Below are 22,873 nucleotides of genomic sequence, written 5' to 3' on the forward strand. Positions count from 1 at the left end.
GCATTAAATGTTCATTTAATGCAATATGGTAGGTTTAGAGTGCGTGTCAAGCCTTAAGAGGAAGGCTTGTCCTTTGCTACAGTGAATAGTACAAAAACACTATTTTTGAGCAGACATCCTTTCTTAAAGTTGGTGGACAAAGAGTCGACTAATCGGCTCCATACCGTACTAACTTTTGCAAGGGTATGGGTTTGTCCTTTATGTGCATAAGGACAAGACAACAACAATCGTGCTAAGCAAGCTTCCTTTGATCGCTGAATGCTGGAATGACCTGCAGGTCTCATCATCATTCGCTGAAGCTAGAGCAGTCTTCACACATATGTAGTTAGGCTTGTAATCACTGAATACCGCTTCAGATCACGTACTCGCCAGTCTCTAATCTTCAGTTTCAGTCTTCAACGTTTGCTGAAGGTTCTTTAGTGTGAGTGTTGTCTTCTTGAAGTATTGCTGTCTTTGATGAATTTATAATGCAAGTTATTCAGCGATCGCTGAACATAATCAGTGATGATCGCTGGAACTGAAAATACAGAAACATAAATACAACGTGAAAGGGAAAATGGATTATCATCAAATTACTGAGAGAGAGGATCAACACTTGATAATACTGATTTGAAGAACGAAAATTGTTTTTAGAAACAGTTTATTTAGGACTGCTTGAATAACTGTTCGATTTGGAACAGTCATAAAACCTGGTTTTACACTGTGAAGGAGAACCAGTTGAGCTTTCAGCACGAGAAAAGTCTTTGACTTTCTTTAAAAGCTGGTCTCTTTCAACAGTAACTAAATCATACTAATTTTTTAGTTCAGTTTTCATCTTCAATTCAGTTTCAAGTTATGTCTTCAGATCAGACAATTTTTTGAAGTATCCAGTAGTTTACCTTCTAACTCCTTATTCAGCTTCTCAAATTTCTTTTTCTGATTGTCAAACTCTCTTCTCTCTTCACCTGAGCTGCTTTTCTCATTTTCAGAAGCAATGTTGAGCCACTTTTTCTTTTCAGCAAGCTCTTTAGCAATAACTGCATATTTCATTGTAGTATTTCTCTTTTCAAGCGCAAATTGCTTCTTTTCTTCATCTAAAGCCTTCTGCTTTAGAGCAATGCTAACAGACAGTTTCTGAGTCTGGCTCAGACATTCTTCTTTGATGTCGTTCTTTTCTTTATATATCTTGGCTCGTTTCAAGATAATCAGCTGCTCAAAATATATTCAAGCTTTGGTCAAACCTCTATTACGTAAATTGATATTACAATTAGGCTCTTCTACAAGATTTACACAAAAGCAAGCTATTTAATGGGTCAAAGTTAAAACCCTTAAAGGTCAAAGTCAAACTATCTAGAAAAGTCAAACACGATGACTAATACAATTATAAACAAAATTAACTTTCAAGACGAATACAATTTAACACTGATTTTTAGTCCAAACAGTATGGTCTCAAACAGGCCCCTCGTGCATGGTATGACACTCTCTCTAATTTTCTTTTGGAAAACGACTTCTTTTGTGGTAAAATTGACAATATCCTATTTCTTAGGAAACATAAAGGTAATGTCATTCTTGTATAAATTTATATGGATGATATCATATTCGGTGCCACTAAAGAATCTATGTGTAGAAAGTTTTCAAAACTCATGCAAAGTAAATATGAAATGAGTATGATGAGTGAACTCACATTTTTCTTGAGTTTGCAAGTCAAGCAATCCGACAAAGAAATCTTTATAAATCAAAGCAAATATGTTAAAGATCTTTTAAAGAAACTTGATTCTACTAAGTGTTCTTCCATGAAACCCCAATGGCACCCCCTTGAAACTGAATGCAAACTCCGATGGCAAATTGGTAAATGTGACCAGTTATACAGGAATGATCAGCTCCTTACTTTATTTTACTGCCTAGCCGACCAGATATTATGTTCTCCGCATGTTTTTGTGCAAGATGCCAAGCGAATCTAGACGAATCTCACTTGACAGATGTTAAACACCTTTTCAGGTACTTGCAGGCTACTCCCAATTTGGGTCTTTGGTATCCCAAAGACTCAGGTTTTGATCTAGCAGGTTTTTCAGATTCTAATTATGCAGGCTACAAAGTTGACAGAAAGGGTACAACTGCTAGTTGTCAGTTGTTAGAAGGAAAGTTAGTCAGCTGGACTAGCAAGAAGCAGCACTCCGTGTCCACCTCAACAGCTAAAGCTGAATATGTTGTTGCAGGTAGCTATTGTGCACAAGTCTTGTGGATGAAAAATCAGTTTACTGATTATGATAATGTGTTCTCAGAAATTCCAATTTTTGTGACAATTCAAGTGCCATTGCTATTGCCAACAATCCTGTTCTTCACTCTCGTACAAAGCATATTGATACTCGATATCACTTTATCAAAGATCATGTGATGAAAGGTGATGTTGAACTTCATTTTATTCCCACGGACTATCAACTCGATGACTTATTTACCAAGCCTCTTGATGAAGCTCGGTTTAATTTTCTGATCAGTGAGTTGAGAATGTTAAATGTTGACAATTGAAATTTTGAGTATTCACTGGTTGATCTTTGTGGCTTATGTGTCCTCTATAAAATTTTATGTTGTGTATCATTAACATTTTCAAAATAGTTTGTGTTTGTCTTTGTGTGAGTTGTTCTTTATAAGTGTTGATTTTTTTTGAAAATGATGAGTTTTAAACACATATAAATTTTCTTGAAAACTAGTTTCTATTTTCTCTTTAAAAAATCTCTGTGTGAATTCGTTTTATATTGTTTAAAAATAAGTATTTTATTTTAAAAAAATTGTTTAAAAAAAGGTTTTTGTTTTCAAACAAGCCAAAGCAAAAAAAAATATTTGCACCAAAAACCAAAAAAAAAAATTTAAGCAAGCCGAACCAAACCCATTTACAAAAATGTTTTTTTTACACACTTAAAACACACACCGAAATTCCATTTAAAAAAAATAACCATCAACACACTGATTCCCCCAACAAAAAAAAATATTTTTTAAAATTTTTTTTTCTAACAAACCGATTTAAAAAAAATCTCTAACAAGTCGACCCAAACCCCCTTCCCCAAAAAAAGATCTTCTACCCGCCGAACCAAATTTTCAAAAAAAACCTAAACATTTGATTTCCCCCCTTCCCTCGAGCCGACCTCACCCCCCTTTTCAAACCATCTCTCTCTAACCCCCACCTACTCATCTTCATCCTCTATTCGATGAGAACCCATCTGCTCCCCAAAAATCAACCTTAAGCTGACACTTACCACTCACCAACCCTCTCACTCACCTAACCCCCTCTTCTCTCTCAGATTGAATTCCATTCCCTCCCACCAATGAATATAAGATTCTTGTCCATGATAATTTCTATTCAACTTGGGATGATAATTTCTATGATGTTAATGTTTCTCAAGTTGGCTTTCAGACTTTATCTACTGATCATCTTCCCCCAGGTATGGTTTCTTTTGCCACCTCTATCATCCGGTTTGGGGAGAGTACTTTGTGACCACAGTAGTTGGGGCCCATCCTCATGTTGCTCCGATCACCCAACACTCCTCCAAGTCGGTGGCCCCTCCCCTCTCTTCTTCAGCTATTCCCTTTAAAAAGGCTGCCTCCTCAGTCAGGAGACGACTGACATATCATTTTCTCCTCTCACCCTTCGCGTCTGCTTCTAAGACTAGGACTTCAAAAACGCCTTCGGAGTCTCATCCCGCCTCTCACCCCTCTAAAATAAAGCGGAGGCACTTCAGATTAGCCACTCTTGATTCTTCCTCTAAGAAGACCAGAAAGCCTAAAAGGGCTAAAAGCACATCTCCAACCAAGGACTCTCAACAGTCCAAGGTTGTTGAAGTTGGCCCTACTGAGCCTAGGACATATGTATACACCTCATAGCTCCTTAGTGCCCTCTCAATAGGACACTGTTGTACAAACAGGGAACCCACATCACTCCACCTTGGCGTTTCTACACAACCTTGGTGATGACTCAAATACCTCCCCTTTCCTAGGTCCTTCATCTCCTCCACATACTCACCACCTATCACCCCTGATCGATGATCTTGCATGGATGGATGATTTTTTAGCTATGGCTGGTGATGACATCCTTTTTATTCATTATCTGCTTATGGATGTGGGTGGTGAGCCTTACAATCCTACTACCTTTACTGCTATGGTAATCGGTGACCCGCCTCTCGCCGGTGTCGCTAATACAGATATTGAGCCTCCTGTCGATATTGTTGATACAGATGTTTAGCCTAAGGCCGACATCCGTGATATTCCCATCGGTGACTTTTAGGGCGTCGATGGTACTGAGAGTGTTGTAGCTTCTTCTCCATAAAGGTCAGCAAGCCCAATCAAATCTTGTTCACCTACTTTTGTTTCTGATTCTAGTCTTTTGGGCATTCTCCATCGGCAGTGTTTCTCGTCTACTAAGTGCCACAAGTACTCCGCTTACCCATCTTCTCATGCTACTACTTCTATGCCTTCCTCCATTCCCACCACGGAGGAACCTCAAGTTGTTGCTTCTATGCCTTCCCCTCTTCCCACTGAGGGGGAGAAGACAGTGGATCCTACTACCAATGAAAATAGGGACGATTCAGAATCTACCTCTTCTGCCTCTTCTTCCTCATCTGATGTTGACTAAGACATTGATGCTTCTATTAAAAGGGAGCTGGTTGATCATGATAGAGTTGCAGTATCTATTGCGGGGGAGCATCCAAGTTCTCAGCTAACAATATCTGTTGAGGGGGAACACCAGCAAGTTAGCTCTTGTCAGGTTGGTATTATTTCATCTCAAAATGATACTACTACTACTTCTAGGGACATGGTTCCAACTCATAGAGAAGAAAAACCACCCATGACATCCGATGAAGAAGTTGTTGCAGCTAAAACAGCTAAACTTGTAAAAAATCAGTCTAAAGCTTAAAGCACCAGGTCCTCTTAAAACTGATCTTCATTTATTAGGAATTTCAGTTGAGGATGAGGCCAACTCAATTGCTCTTCAAAAGAAATTTGATGAAGCCCACAGGTCTCACTCTTTGGTCCAATGATCAGAATCTGAAGAAACTAAAGAGAAAAGAATAAGATGGTTTAATGACTTAATTCTCCGTCGATATAATGCTACTTGAATTGTCAGTGCTAGAATCAAAGGTCCTCAAAAATTGACCTATGATTTCAGTCTAATTTATTTGATTATTGGTCGAACAAACGGAGTGATGAGAACAGAAAAACTATCTTGGAATAATGCCAATGGCCTATCTGAATGGATGAAGACTATCAAGTTTCTTAAGAAGAGCAAAAGTATGTAGAGAGAGTTTGTAATGGATTACTTGTATCGTCTTCTGGAAAAGATACAAATGATCAAGACGCACTACAAGCTGCCTTCCCCTCCTCAACTCTCCTCTCTTAAGTTGTTGTTGAATAAAGGTGCTCTATCTATGTGACTTCTTTTTCTTGAACTATCTTCTTCACTGTAAGTATTTAATTCATTGTCTAGTATAGATGCAATTTATATTTTTGTATTTACTTCAAAAAATTTCATTCTTTATTTGTTTCTCTCTGATTCATTATTTGTTTTGTATATATCTTTACAGTTAAAAAAATAAAAAAAAGAGAGAAAAGAACCCAAAAAGAATACATACATGGGTCACTGAATTTATAAGTTCTTTTTCTCAAAGAATTTTAGAGTTTGTGTATCTTGTATTTATTTCTTTCGAAGTGGTTGTGCCATCATCAATAGGGGGAGATTGTTAGGTCACCTATTGATTTCGTGATGACCCACTGATCTGTTCCTCTACCTTAACAACATTTAGTAGTTATTGGTTTCTTTGTATATTGGTATCTTGGTACATATTAAAGCCATTGGAAAAATCGAAGACTAGCTGATGTGAAGACAAAAGGCCACCGATGTTGTACTGTGGATCAATTATTTAATACACACACCAAGATTCCAGAGTAGCTGAAATGGATATTGAAAATATTTTGAAGCTACAAGCCAATTGAAGAAAGATCTTCATGGACCGAAGATTGAAGGAAGATCTTCATGGACCGAAAGTTGAAGGAAGATCTTCATGGACCGAAGATTGAAGGAAGATCTTCATGCACTTTTATGAGTAGCTGTCTGAAGCTACTAATCCATCCAAAAAAGATCTCCCTACAGACGGGCCATATCTTTGCAAAAGTTTGTCTCTACATGAACAGTGTTGTATGCACGATGTGTACGATGAAAATGAGATATCAACAATGGTCAACTCAACCCATGCCTTCTTATCCTCAGGTGACAAGTGTCCCCATGTATTTAATGTTGAAGGTAGTATAAAAGGCAATGTGCATCTCCCTTGCATATAACTGACTTTTTGAAAGATTTCTAAGTGCATTTTCAAGGCAATCGACTCTCTTCTTCTACTCCCTTACTCTATTGTATGTGAAGAAAAACTTAGTGTTTTTCATTTCTTTGCAAGTACTCTCTATGGTGTCCATGTAAGTTCTTCTCTTTGTAAGATTGTTTAGGATAAGTTATCATTTCCTTTCTTCTTCAACAATCTTTATTGTATCTATGTGTGTTAATTTTTGATATACATGAATAAGAATTAAAAAGTTAAAAAAGTCTATGTAATTGTATTCAATCCCCCCCTTCTACAATTATTTTTTGTTTATTAACATCCCTTTCGAGACCTGCAGTGACCACGTAGTGATCAAATTTATTTTTGTCACTAAAATTCATATTGGTGACCAAAAATTAATGATGACCTTTGTCATTGTCACTAACGCAACATTTAGTTACCAAAATATTAGTCACCAAATTTTGGTGACTAACTAAGCTTTTTCTTGTATTGTTGATACTTATTATGTTTTCAATATAAGTATGTATAGTAATGATATTTTAATATATTTTTAGGCAACTGAGAGCATCTCCAATATATTCTTAAAATGAAAAATCAAAAAGTCTAGTATCCAAAAAAAAGGCTTTTGTCTCCAATAACTTCTATATTTTGGAGATTACAATTTTAATTATATTATTAAGATATTCAATACCATTTATTAATATTATTTTTCTCTGCTAAGCATTTAATTCCAAAAAAATCGTTAGTAGAATAATATAAAATCATTTCTCTTAACTAAGCAATTGTTCTGTGGAAGGTTTTAGAAAACCTGTTGGATCAAAAAATCATCAAAATCTTCGTTTTGGAGAATTTGTTGGAGATGTGCTAAGATAGAGATGAGAGAAATAGTGTGCGTGTGTGTGTAAGAGAGAGAGGTTTCAAGGTTGGATGAAAACCGAGCTTGGGACTACGTTCTTGGGAGATCTTACAGTGTTCAACGAGTTAGAGGATGAAATGATAGGATCAATTGGTTTCAAAAGGACGCACAAAGACATGTTTGATCATTTTTGCTCTTCAACTTCCCTGATAATTGGGAGGTTATTCATCTTTGGAAGATGTTTAAAAGGCCTGAAAATGGTGGATGTATATATGGCAAGAAGAAGATTTGTAGAACAAACTGATGTGCAATTGTGTATGAGTTGTAGAGATGAGAGACGTGAAAGTTATGGAAAGGAGTTTGAATGTTGTATGCATTAGAACTAAGAAATTACAGGTTTATATTAGTTTGGGCTCCAAGCATAAAAGAAGGTACCAAAAGCTAGTAGATGGTGGAATGGACATATCTATAAAAAGAGTTTTGAGCAAAACTTGGAGGGATAATCGGTCCTTTGCAGAGATGGTGAAAGAAGGGGAGGTAAGCTTGAAAGCAGGGATGAAATATATAGAGAGAGGACAAAAGTTTAAAACTAATGAGACCTAATCGGGTGGGGGGAAGTCCAACGTAAAGGATGATGGCATCTTCTCTTTTGATGACTGTAATTCACGTTTTTTAGTCAATGCATTATTGGCTCGGTAAGGGTGCGTTTGGTACACTGGATAGGGACATGACAGAACATGACAGAGATCCGTGTCCCATGTTTGGCATGAATTTTATGTGGAACAAGGTGAAACAGACTTATATTTTACCAATATAACCTCAAAATAAAATTTAATTATCTTCTAAAACATCAAATAGGTCTCTCTTTTATATTTTTTTTTCATTCTTTAAATTTTATTTATTGTATTTTATGTTTCTTAAATTTCATTTTACTTTCCTCAAAATATTATTTTTATACGGTTTCTATATTTTTATTAATTTATGCAATTTATTATATATTAATAATAAATAAAAAATGTAGAAAAGAGATAAAAATAAAAATAGAAAACCACATAAACTTTTTATTTGGTGTCGTTTTAATTGTTTTGACGAAAACTTCAAATGATATATTTTGTTATAAAAAATAATTATTATATTATAATTTAATAAATTACATAAATTGTTTTCTTGATTTTATCACCGTCAAACATGTTGCGTAAGGTTCACGCATGTAATTTGTTGGTTTCGATAAGTTTTATATGTTTTCCCTTGATCAGAGTAGTAAATATTCGATTTTGATCTTACAGGAGTGATTGTACAGGTGATAGGTGAGTTCTTTTGTTTTATGGAATCCAAGTTTTGTGAATGTGATGATAGTATATGGGATCACTATCCAAATTGTTTTCTTGATGCTTATATTTTATTTACTATTTGATATTTAATTCATTTTAATTGATTGTATGCTTGTTGGTAGTAGTTTTTTCTTCTTAGTATAGAATGCATATAGATTTGCTTCGATAATGGATTCTTAATGCTTATATTATATTTACGTTTTTCATATATCATTAGTTGATTATGAACTCATGTATTTTTGCAAATATATTTTTTGCAAGTAGTAGTGATTTGATGTAAGTTATACTTTGCACACCGTATTTGTTAACATTTATATTGATTATTTAATGGGAAAAAACACTAAACAGCTCACAGGAGGTAAATTGGTCATTTTAACCAGTTCTGTCATGTCTTACCAAACGCTGATAGCTGTCTAGTCCTGTCTTGTCTGCATACCAAACGCACCCTAAAAGACATGGAGTATTTGGATATTATGCTCGAAATATGTGTGGTCATCTCGATAAAACAGCTAAGGAAGGCCTCGACAGTTAAGGACGATTATTATCAAGATTGGATCGAGGAAGAGAACACAATCTTTTTGGCGAAGTCTTGGTCATTGTTCGATTGATGATGATGATATGATGATGATGATGATGATGATGATGAATCGCTCGTTGGGGATTAGGATTCAGTAAACAATTTGAATTTTGATGGTGAGGTTGACGGGTTCATGGAAGGTGATAGGGAGGTGGGAGAAAATATTGAATGAGAAACTAATAATGGATTTCGATGGTTTAAAAAATGTGCTTAATGCAAAAGAAGGGGAAGAGTCATTACCTAAGGGGCTCAATAATTCAAAAATGGATAAAAACGATGTCGACTTCATTGAGTTGGAGGATGAGAATTTGGAGTATGCGGAAAGGAATGATGGATGGATCTCAAGAGTTGGACTTTAAAAATGGGTTGAAAAACGAAGTCTACATCCATGTGGGCCAAAATCGGAATGACGCTTTTGATTTGCTCATTACCAACGATGAGGTGCATGTTCATTTAAACTCAAAGAATGTAGAAAACAAAAAACGAGAAAGAAAATCAAGAGGCAATTTAATGCAAGGAAGGATGCGTATGCGTATGATAAAGGAGTGAAAATTTGTAAATCTTCTCAGGGAGGGTGGAAATCTAGTTTGAAACCTTAAACAGAGACAAGATGCGGAAGTAAGGAAGGAGGTTGGAACCCGAAAAGGAACTTTCTACATCCACAACTGGAAGTGCAAATGATTCATAGTTCATTCTTAAAGCGGGGGTGAAGGCGAGTTCTGTCTAAGAAAACTCGGGTGGTTAAAAGTGAGACGAACCCATCTAACATGTTCCATTAGTTGATAATCGTTTTAAGTTTGTGTTGCAATGAAAATTACTCTGTTAATGCTAAAAGATAAAATGATAGGAAAAAATATTCATGAATTAGGAGTTGGGAGTGTTTTTGAAACCAATCCTAATTGAGATTTAGGACTCCAAACTTCACACTGGTGGGATACTGGGCATCACCTATCGACGGTTTATCGACGAAAAAACTAATTTCAATTTTTAATTATTTTTAAAAAAAATAGTGGGAAAACCGTCGGAAGTATAATGAACAACCATCGATAAACCATTGGTAACATTTTTATTTTTATTTATTTTCAAAACTCCGTCGAAAAACCGTCAAAAAAAATTACAAAAAAATCGTCAATAAACGGTCAATTTTTTTTTTTGTTTAGTTTAATTTATAAATTAGGGGATGAAAATTGAAATTATTAACAAACTATGGGAAGGAAAATTATAATTACTCGTACAAGTATTTCTAAATAAGAAAATCATATATTTCTAAATTGATTTACAAGTTGCCCTAATTACACTCACAAATCCCTCGATTCAGGCTGACTCATAAATCCCTCGATTCAGGCTGAACATCTCTCAGTCGGATCCTAAGGTTTTAATATCACAAATCATTCAAAAAAACGTTGATTCCAAAGTGGACTCCTATTGATTCACCCATCATTGCCCCAAATCCGAAACCAAAACAAACCAAAGATCTGCTTGAATGCATCTCCTCGCCAATGATCTGCTCCTGGGACGGATTCACGCTCTCACCTCTCTCACTTCTGGTATGTTCCATCTTCTAAGTTTTCTTGAGTGTAGGAAAGGGGTCTTGAGTGTAGTACCCAAATTATGGAAGCCAAGGCAGAAATTTTCTAAGTTTTCTTTCTGTGAGTGTTAATATTGTTAATTTGCAAGAGGTATCTTTAAGTGGGAAGATTGATAAAATATCTTTCAGTATTCAGGGCAACTCCAACCATTACAAAAAAAAAAAAAAAAAAAAACACCAAAAACACCAAATCTGGTCGGCCCATAAACACAAAAAAAAAAACTCAACTCCAATCACACTCTAAAAAAACACCAAATTTGTGGACCCCACATTAAAATAACATATTTTATTTACTATTTTTAATAACAATATTTATAATTTGTAATAGATATTATAATAATAAAGAATTAGTAATTAATTTATTTGATAAAGAAATGTTAAAATAAAAAAACGATAAAATTGTAGTTAATAAATTTTATATTTTAAAAGATTACATTAGTTCAAATAACACAAATTAAAAAAACACATAAATAAAATACGTAGCAGGAAGCTTTAGTCAGTTTATGCCTAGCGGAGACGATTGGAGCCTTTAATTTATGTATTTCTGTTTTTAAAATTTCCATTAATAAAATACGTTTACGTTTATTCGGTATCATATTTGTGTTATTAATAATTTATTATATATATATATATATAAATTTAAATAATAAATATAAAAACCTAAAACTAATATTTGTAATTATTTATTTATTTATAATTTATTAAAAAATCATTAAATATTGAGAAAAGGTGGTGGGGACCACCAAATTGGCAAGATTGTCGTTCATCTTCTCCACGGCATATTTGTCGTTCGTTTTCAGCCTCCGGTATAGTTTTAGTGTTTTTGGAAGTCGATTGGATCCAAAAGAACGGCAAAACTAGGGTTTTGCCGTTCGATTGGAGTTGTCCTAACATTGAGGTCGACATATGTTACTGTATGGAAGTCAAAGAAATATGTTATTTTGGTTTTCTAATGATAAAAAAATGCACATACACAACTTGGAACTTTTGCTCTAATTAAACTGAGAAACACATATAATAACATAATAGCAACACACAAGTAAAAAAATTAGACACAAAAAATGGCTTATCCTCTAAGCTAAACCTCTACTGTATGAGATCTTATAGTTGCAAAACGCCTTCAAATGGATCACTTTGGTTTCAACATGATAAGTTGCAGAGAGAACCGATGTAACTTCCATATCTAAATGAACAAGAGGCCTGAACGATTTAAAGGCTTTTTCTGGAATTGATGTCGAATAAAAAGTGAGTGCTTAATAAGTGTTTACATGGAAATATTTTGAATGATAAAAAAATATAATTCTGACTTCTTGAATCATTTTCGAAAAAGGATTGTTTGATAAACATTGAATGATTAATAACTTCAAATACAATTAGACAAGTACAGAAATCGACTACCAAAGACACCACTTTTTTCCAATTGGGGGGGGGGGGGAGAGGATTAAAGTGATGATTTTGGATCTAAATGATGAAAATGAACTCCCATAATCTTCTTCATTGGATGAAGAAGATGGATCACTATAAATTTGAAGATCGGGTAGAGATTTCTTATTATAATTATGTCAGAGTTAACATGTGAGAAAATAGGGAAAGCAGGAAACAAGCCTGTTGCCTTAAAACTAGAATTATTAAGCATAAAAATAGTTTTTCTACTTTTATCCTCGTATCGTTAAATAAAATATCCTTTCAATAAGCCAGAAGGGCTCTTTCCACTTTTTTCCATTTACGCCCTTATATTTTTTCGGTTATTTCTTCAACGTATAGTTATTTTACATAGTCATCTAGCTTATCAGCTAGCTTAACCATTCAGCTAACAACTATCTTATTAGCTAATTTGCTAACATGGCCGAAAGTTGTGATTGAAATTATATAATTGTTTTCTATTCTTTTCTTTTCTTAACATTTTTACCATCAAATGGTTCAAGTTATATAACTGTTTTCCATTCTTTTCTTTCCATTATTTAATTTAATTGCATTTCTCCCTCTCTCTCTCTCTCTCTCTCTCTATATATATATATATATATATATATATATAAGAAGGGGTAGAGAAAATGCCTCGAGCCAATGTTCGAGTACCAGGCACTACGGCGCTGAAGTAACCCATGCCATACTCCTAGGAAAAGCTCGAACGACCTTCAACAAAATGGTACAAAAATCAAAATGATCTCTGGATTGATCAAAAGATCCTTTCAATTGGCTAGAATCCCTTACTTGAACGAAACTAGATCTTGTGGAATCATATTGAATATTTGACATCCCGAACTTGGTGGTTAAACTTTACTGCGGTGACGATAGTGTAGGGAAGGTCCTGCGGAAAAATAGCTCGACGCCAGGATGATAAAAAACTTAACCGAAATCCTTTTTATCTGGCATTAACTTGGAACCACGTGCATCTAACGCATGCTACTCGGGTCAGAGCGTAAACTAGTGATGCTTTCGGCTACTGGACTTTCGCCATCTAGGGTGCAGCATTCTAAGATTTGTACAAGTTATACGTTTCGTCACCACTTTGTGGAAAAGCCTTAGGTATTCCAATTCCTTCCCAATACCTCTCAAGGAAAATCTCGAATTGGATCCTATATATATATATATATATATATATATATATGTTGCTAGTCTATATCATTGTGTATAAATTGATGAAACCATGGCTTTCCAAAAAAATTGTTTCTTTTTGGAATATGTCGAGCCTTCCAGATAGAGGATGGATGTACAAATGGAATGATAGTCAGGGTTATCTTAGTGAAGAATATTGCCACAACGTCGATAGTTTTTGGACTTTGTATTTTCTAGCATAGTGCGTGAATGTGTTGAAAGGAAGACTGTGGGTCAAGAGATAGTACTTCGTATCAAATGTCCTTGTGCCAAATGTAAAAATATTCACTACACAGGAAAAGATGATGTTAATCTACACTTGACGAGACACAAATTCATGCGGGATTATACAACTTGGTGGGCACATGGTAAAAAGAACGACCCATCTCAACATGTGGGACAATGTTCTAATGCTATGGAAGATGATATTTTTGATGGTTGCGCTCAAATGGTAATGCATAACTTCTCTCCAATAATGCCTATGCGTTCAAATTGAGAAGAACAAGTCCCAAATCCATTTGGACAGGGGTTTTATGATATGCTACGAGCTGTCGACGAGCCCTTGTGGGATGGGTGTCAGAAGTATTCTAAATTACAAGCTGCCACAAGGTTTTTGAATTGGAAGTCAGACTGTAACGAACCCAAGTCGACCTTTGATCTACTACTTCCCATCATTAAATATATGCTACCTGACGGGAATCAACTAGTTTTGAACTTCTATGAGACGAAGAAGATGTTGAAGAACCTTGGTTTCCCGAATGAAAAGATTGATGCATGCAAAAATCATTGCATGCTATTCTACGAGGGTGATTCTAACTTTACTGATTGTTGAGTGTGTGGAGAATATCGCTGCAAGGTCCCTAATTTAGTCTTGACATACATGTTGATTGCTCATTGACTTCAAAGGTTGCTTATGTCAAGAAAGATGGCCAAAAGGATGTCGTGGCACTTTGATCATAAAAGACAATGAGGTTAATGAGACATCCAAGTGACGATAAGGCTTGGAAACATTTTGACTTGAAAGACCTTAAATTTGCGGAAGAGATTCGTAATCTCCATCTTGGACTTCGCACCGATGGTTTCAGTCCAAACAACTCCAACTCTAATCCGTATTCTTTATGGCCCGTTTTTCTTACAATCTATAATTTACCTCTTTGGATGTGTTTGAAAGAGTCGTACGTTAAACTTGCCTTGGTCATTCTAGGCAAAAAGAGTCGTAGTTAGAATGTGGATGTATTTCTAGGAGCTGTCATATTGGCGCATTCTATGAATCTGATACAAACTAGATGTGATGCATATTGAGAAGAATGTTTTAGATAATCTCTTTAACATGGTTATGGACACGACGAAGACGAAAGACAATATCAAAGTGAGGCTGGATGTAACACTTCACTGTGATCAATGAGAGTTGCATATTAACAAGGTAGGCAACAAAGTTATGAAACCAAAAGCATCATATACCTTGATGAAAATGCAAGTGCGGAAAGTGTGTGAATGGTTGAAAAAACTAAAATTTGTCGACAGTTATACTACAAACATGGGGGAAGTAAACGTGGAAGGCGGTAGCTTTTATAGCTTCAAGAGTCATGATTGTCATGTGTTTATGCAATGATTGCTCTCTATTTCCTTAAAAGGGATGATACTTAATCCAATATGGGATTCGATTACAGAGTTGTGCACATTCTTTCATAAAATATGCTCAACGGTGCTACACATCAATGACTTGATCCCATTTTAAACACGTATTATGAAAACCATTTGCAAGTTGGAAAAGGTCTTCCCACCAGGCTTCTTTGATTCAATGGAACACATTTTAATCCATTTGACACGTGAAGCCATTCCTGGTGGTCTAGTTCAATACAAATGGATGTATCTATAGGAGAGAAAACTTGGCTCATTGAAAAGAACAGTTAGAAACAAAGCACGGTTGAAGGATCTATTGTCGAGATCTATCTCATAAATGAACTTTCTACTTATTGCACTTTATATTTTGAGCCAACAATAGAAACACGCCCAAATCACGAGCCTCATAATTTTCCCTAGATATTCCAAGTTCTTCGAAGGTCGAATATCGATTAATCAACTTTAAAGTTCTGTCTCGAAGATTATTTGAACAGGGTTGAGAACGAAGAGCCTTCACCGACGAGGAGATGCATAAGGCCCATACCTATATTTTGGTTAATTGTGAGGAAGTTTGCCCTTTCTTAGGGTTGTTTGATGAGTAGATCAGAAATAAAGAACCCTATTTTAAAAGATGGAGAACTTTGAGAAGCATAGAGAGTTGTTTTTTGCTAAGTGGTTTGAAGAACATATCCTAGGGTTAGGCGATAGTAATGCACACTTGAATGTTTTAGCACGAGGACGAATATGTTATATTACATCTCATAAAGGATATTTCGTTAACAATTACAAGTTTCACACAAAAAAAACATGATGATGGGCAGGTTACACATAATAGTGGAGTATGTGCGAAAGGGTCTTGTTATAATATGACTATGAGTCCAGTTATTATGGTTTGTTGGATGGCATTCTAGAAGTTGAATATCTTGGAGTAGGGTGATGCATTGTTGTGTTATTCAATTATACTTGGTTTGATACTATTCACGGTGTTAGAGTTATCACTAAACATAACATGGTCAATTTCAAATACAAGCCCAAATTAGGAACATATGACCCATTTATCCTAGCATCACAAGCCATACAAGTTATTATGCACCGTAGCCTTCAATATATCCAAGACTTGAAAGATTGGTGGGCTGTTGTGAAGATGAAGCCAAGGGGGATATATGATGTGCACAACGTGTTACTGAAGTAAGATATGATGATAATCTAGATTGGGAACATTTCTTTCAAGAGAACGGTAGGTTAAATTGTTTAGCATCCACAAGTATAGATGCATATATTGGACCTGCTAGTCTTGTCACACCAGGACCACCCATTGCACTTGATGCCAATGCAACTATTGATGATGATGAAAATGATGATGATCCAGATGACGAGGAATAAGAGTTTGAAGATACAAATGATTCAAACGAAGATGATGAAGAACCTATTTCACCTGATCATTTTTCTGATAATTAGTTTGTTCAAATTGGTATATGTTTTTGATGTATGTTTATATCTATGTTGTTTTAATAGTATGTTGGTAGTTAATTTATCATTATTTTGTAGTAAGCAGTTTCATATGGGTCATAGTTTGATGTCTACTTGCGATCGAGGTAGTGGTTATAGTGGAGGTTGTGATACTGCTTCTAGTAGAGGCCAAGGTAGAGGTCGGTTCTAACAGTTCTGTCGAGCACGTTGACACCCAAGAGATCCATGAGTCATATTGTCTAGACGCCATTCATGAGGATATTGTTGCAGAGTCATCTCACGTCTATCGTGGAGCCAATGCCGGCAAGTCGGTACCCAATAGACCTTCACAGATGGCCGAGGATTGTGTTGTCGGTCCCTACGTATGTATATTAGTTGATTTTGTTTATATCATATATTAAACTTTGTTAACTAATAATAATCTTCATTGTGGCAGGTTTTCTTGCAAAAAAGTTGGTCCTAAAGTTGTCGTCTTATTGAAGGAAATGTTTGTAGGTCCTTGGACATCTTGGAAAGACGTTGACAGTGAGTCAAAGGTTGTTTTGTTCCAACGTTTTAAAGTTTGTGATTACGATATTTTAAATATATAAATTATTCAATGATATATTTAATATAATAATTGAACATGTTATGTATGTGTAGAATAACTAGACGTGGGATGAAGATGTTGATGGACTCATTCGCACAACACAGAATGACACGTTGAAGAGGCGTTAACCAAATATTATCCATGATGCCAGAGAAGATGCCACTAAGAAGGCCCTTGATGCAGGTGAAGAGTTTGATGGGTCTAGTTTTGGGGATTTGATCCCATTTAGCCCGTCATGGATTCACTATGACTATTCGCATGATATGATCACAAAGGTATGTAATATTAATGAATTACATTATATCTACACTTTTCAATTATGTTTTTTCTAATGATTTTTGTTTCATATACAAATGGGATACATACAAATGGAAAAAGATGTCACGAGTCAACAAACAGAATCGGAAGACCTTGCATGATGGAGTGGTGTCAAAGCATACCAGGTAGGGATGGCAAAAAAACCGAAATCGATGGTGAAAATTGAAAACCAAAACAAAACTTTCGGGCTGGGTTTGGGGACATCTTATCGGGGACGGGGCGGGGATCGGTTGGGGATTTTAACAGGTATGGGGACGGTGATCACTGGCCCGGCTTGGCCCGATATGTATATATATATATATATATTAATTTTTAATTTTTATATATATATATATATATATAATATTATTAAAAGAAAATAGTAACGTTAAAATTTAAAAGACTTTTATCCACTTTACCTCAACAACCCAAATAAAGTTCATGAAAAAATCTAGTTTATTTGTCTAAAATCGTGATTTTAGTTGTATGATGTTTGAATTTCTGTTTAGTTTTATATTGCAATCTAATACATTGATTGTAATTGGTTCGATTATGTTTGAGACATTTAAACTTACATCTTTAAAAAATTATAATTTATTTTTAATTGTAAAAATTAGCATATTGTAATTTTTTTTAGATTGTTTTCGGGTTTCGGTTTCGGGTTCGGGTTCGGTTATAACCAACAGTGAAAAAGAGGATTTTTACCCTTAACAGGTTCCCAATGGGGATCGGGGATACCGCGGGGACCCGAAGGGGATCACCGATAAGATTCCCGACGGGGATCAGGGTGGTTACGAGGACGGTTTTAGCTATCGATTTCGGGGACGGGGATACCAATACCCGACCCGAACCCGGCCCGTTGCCATTCCTAATACCGGGGGTTCCATTTTCAATTCACAGCGAAGATGTGTTGGTCCCATTAGGTAGTGTTTGATACGCAGACTGGACTGGGCTGGACAGCACGGGACAGGACAGGACAGGACTAATTGTCTGTCCCATGTTTGGTACGACTAGGACAGGACAGGACAAAACTGTTAAAATGACCATATTACCCTTAAATGTTGTTCAATGTTATTTTATATCATATAATGATTGTAAAATGACGACAAATCAACCAAAATATATTTTAATTAAATAGTTTTTATAATCAAGTTTAATACATTAAATATAAATCCAAAAAAATGACAAGTTTTTATAATCAAGTTTAATACATTAAATATTACCTATTTTGACATGTTATTCAACCACATTTTTTTAACATTCCAAGACCACATGTAAATAACATTTGTCATACCACAAATTCACTTGTAACCTTTGTCATGACACTATCAAAAGTTTAACATTCCAATAACACATGTCAAATGAAACAAAAATATCACAAAAGGACAATCGTTTTCATCATCTCCTAAAATATGTCAAATGTACCAAAAATATCATAAAAGGACAATCGTTTTCATCATCTCCTGAAACACATTACTTGATGTCATTGTAAATTGACTTCACAAATTCTATTTTCATATAATCATCCAAACTCTTCCAAAACCGAAATTGGGATGATTTGTTCGCAAAGTACTTATCCATTTGAATGATTTCAATCATCCCAAGCCCAAGTCGTCTCAACTCTTCTCTCAAGCCATCCATTTTGGGTATAGAATCTGAAATGACCGAAACCAACTTTTTCATTTGGGTGGTTGCTTCATCGATCAAATTATTGGTTGCTTCCATCATCTTTGATAACGCGGTTGTCCTTTTTCTCTTTTTACTTGTTTCTTCTCCTTCACTTGGAGGAATGAAGGAAGGAGAATTTGTATCTGAAGGACTTGGAAAAGGAGGAACACCAAATTCAGTTGCAAAATCTTCGTTGTCTTCCATATTCATATTCTGTAGTGCGTCTGTAGCTGATTCAGCCATATTTCTTGTTGCTCGATCTTTTCTGAACACCAACATCAACCGCTCGTAAGCTAGGAATGGCTTATTCGCCGTGTAATTTTTGTTGGGATGTATCTACGACAAAAAACAAATAAACAATTATTAAGAAAAGTAACAAAAAGTATTATACATAATTCATTACCATTACTAATATCTAACCTTTAGATACTCCTCCAAAATCTCGGGAGCTTCTACATTCACGCATTGATTTGCGTCATTCCATCCAAATCAGCTTGTATTCAACATATCATAAGTGGCAGAATACTTATCTTTTAGCCGTTTAATCTTGTTTTGTACATTCTTCGACGTGAGGCTAATATCGGGAATTTTTTCCCTCATCTTTAAAACAACGGCCTCATATGTAACTGACTTAAAGCTTCCATTGTCACCTCTACCCCCACTAATAACAATATATTGAAGAAGTGATCAACAAGTCCTCTTCATCCTTTGTCCTTCCACGACGATCGGCTATTTTTTATAAATCTATAAAAAATACCAAATACCAAAACAAGGTTTCATTACGAAGACAATACCAAAACAAGATTTCATTACGAAGACAATATCAAATACCAAATACCAAAACAAAGTTTCATTACGAAGACAATACNGTTTCATTACGAAGACAATACCAAAACAAGATTTCATTATGAAGACACTACCAAATACCAAAACAAAGTTTCATTACGAAGACAATACCAAAACATGATTTCATTACGAAGACAATACCAAATACCAAATACCAAAACAAATATAATTCTGTTACATTACAAATAAAATTCAATTACAAACAAGACAAATATAATTCAAACCAATGTCAAGTACGGTTTAACATCCAAGATTCAAGCATCTCTTCGGCTAAAACATCTCTCCATTGAGACCACTTGTCACTTGCCTCAATGACATCAATGGACTCTGATGGTAAAGAGTGGTCTTCCCCAATAGGCATGCCTTCAATCGTGATTGTTGAATTTTCATGAGGATCAGTGGTCATGTATGTTCTAATATAATTATGAAACAAAGCACACGCTAAAATCATTCGCCCTTGATATCTTATTAAATAGAAAGAAGGACTTCGTAATATAGCCCAATATTTCTTCATGATGCCAAAACACCTTTCGATAATATTTCTAGCATGTAAGTGCTTCATATTAAAATATTTCTCCTTATTAGTAGGTGCACGACTAGCATCTTCCCATTCTCGTAAATGATACCTAGTGCCCCTATATGGTGCCAAAAAACCTTCACTAATGATATATCCTGCATCCGCCAAATAGTAATTACAGGGTGTGACTTTCAATCCATTTTGTCTAGTAACTGCATCTCGTAGAACTCTAGAGTCAGTAGCTGAACCTTCCCAACCTGCTAAAACGTATACAAATTTTAGATCACGAGTGCACACACCTAGTACATTGGTCGCAATATGTCCCTTTCTTGTTTGATATCTTGGTTTATCAGATTCTGGTACAGTTACTTCAATATAAGTTCCATCTATTGCTCCTAGACAACCCTATACATAAAATATAAATAGGTTTTAGCTCAAGATAGATGTTATATTATGTACTGTATAAAGATTGTTATAATAAGTACCTTAAACCATTTTCATCGTGAATCTATACAACCATCTTCAATAGGAGTTGATTTGACAAGCAACACGTCTTCCAAGTGCAATATAGCACACAATACTCGACGAACATACTGACTTATTGTTCCCTCGACCTATAGAACCTAACTTGATAGTCCTATTCTTAGTGTGGTGTGCTAATATGTTTATAAATATAGCAATTTGCTCCTCGATTGTCATATTACCATCGTCTTTTAATCCACCACGAGTTTTAAGCAAATCACACAAAACTGCAAAAGCATTCCTATCCATTCACAACTCATTTATACAATTTATGTCACTTTCTCGTGTGATACGTTGTATTTCAGTTGATCTAATTTGAAGTCTAGTAAAAGTTCTTTGACCTAAAGTTTCTCTTTCACTATTTCTATTCTCCAGTTGAATTAATCAAAGTGTAAGGGAAAACAAATAAATGAGCATTTGAATGTAAATATTCCATACGTTAACGAGTACAAGCAAGTGATTCAGGTCCATTTTTACAAAAAGCACAAAACAAAGTAACAAACATAGTCAAAACAATGACCCAAGATACGTTTTTCATATGCATTTTCAAAACAATGACCCAAGATATCTTTTTCATATGCATTTTTCAACAAACAATGAACCTTCCCTCGATCTCCATCAATTCCTTTTTTACTCACCAGGAGGTTACCATTTATTCTAGCTCACTGTTTTTCATATGCATTTTCAATAAATCAAATAAACTACAACTCACTGTAAACTGCATTGTTACCATTTATTCTACAACTCACTGTTAACCCCCTCCCCCATCCCAAACCTCTGCCCCTCCAACCCCCAATCTAGTGTTAACTGCATTTATATTACTGATTTTTAAAGTTGTCTCTGTTACTTGTTTATCTTATGAACATGTATGTGAAGTTTATCTCTAAATCAAAAAATTTGTACGCAGAAATTTGAACATGTATGTGGGTTTTTAATGGTACTTAAACGACCTTTTAGTGAGGGGATTTTGTTAGAGTTTATAGTCAAGAATCCAAGAGAAGGAACGATGTGGAATCGTACGCATCAAAGAATCGCAAAAAAGAAATCAACGAAGCAAAGAGAAATCGTACGCAGCAAAGAAACGAGAGGGAGAAATCATATCGATGTGGAAGAAGCCAGTGGAACAAGCCGATGTGGAAGGAGGCGGTGGAAGAAGCCAATGTGGAAGGAGCTCTCGTGGAACGGTGGAAAAGAGATGACGATGAAGGAGGGCTTAGTAATTAGGTTTTCTATTGGAAATAAAACCCTACAATTGCAAGAAGGAAATAGAGTGTCAGCTCAATGAAAAAGAGTTGGACGATTATTTAGACGAATTTATAAATTATGATGAAGACCATTTTGGGTAAGATAGTCAATTTGTATTTAGTCCCATGTTGTTCCACCTTTTTTGGTGGAACAAAAATCATCAAGTTTTGTCCCATTAAATTTAAAAATAGTCCCATCTTGTCCCATGTATTTTTTGGCATGCCAAACATGGGATTATTTTTTTATCCCGTCCCGTTCCATGTAGTCTGCATACCAAACGCACCCTTAGGGTCTACAACATGTGTACAACAATTTGTAGAAAAGGGGATAAATACAAACACAGAAAACTTTTCAAATTTAAAATATATATTGATAAAGAAGAATCAATACAGATTTTACAAGATTGTTTGCGAAAAGATAAGGTAAATAAAACCTATCTAAACAATCTAAAGTTACACACTAATTCTTAGCAAATAAAGAAAAGATTTGATGTTAAAGACTTAGAGGAAAGTAAGTTCTATTTGGGAAAGAACTGTTTAGAATACAACAAAGAGATTCTAACTTACTCTTGAAGATGAGCGTATTTGCTTTTAGATGTGTGATCTTTCACTTAAGCGTAAGTAAGTTCAGAGTGAGGAGTAAGAGTATCTCTGCATGGAGATAGAACACATCTATTTATACCCATTGCATTAAATGCACGTGGTAGGGTCAAAACGCGTGTCAAGCCTAAAGAGGAAGGTTTGTCCTTTGCTACAGTGAATAGTACAAAAGCCTATTCATGAGCAGACATCCTTTCACAAAGTTGGTGGTTAATAGAGTCAACTAATCGGCTCCGTACCGTACTAAC

This window comes from Cynara cardunculus (genome assembly GCF_001531365.2).
Source record: "Cynara cardunculus var. scolymus isolate 2C chromosome LG 13, CcrdV1, whole genome shotgun sequence".
NCBI lineage: Eukaryota > Viridiplantae > Streptophyta > Magnoliopsida > Asterales > Asteraceae > Cynara > Cynara cardunculus.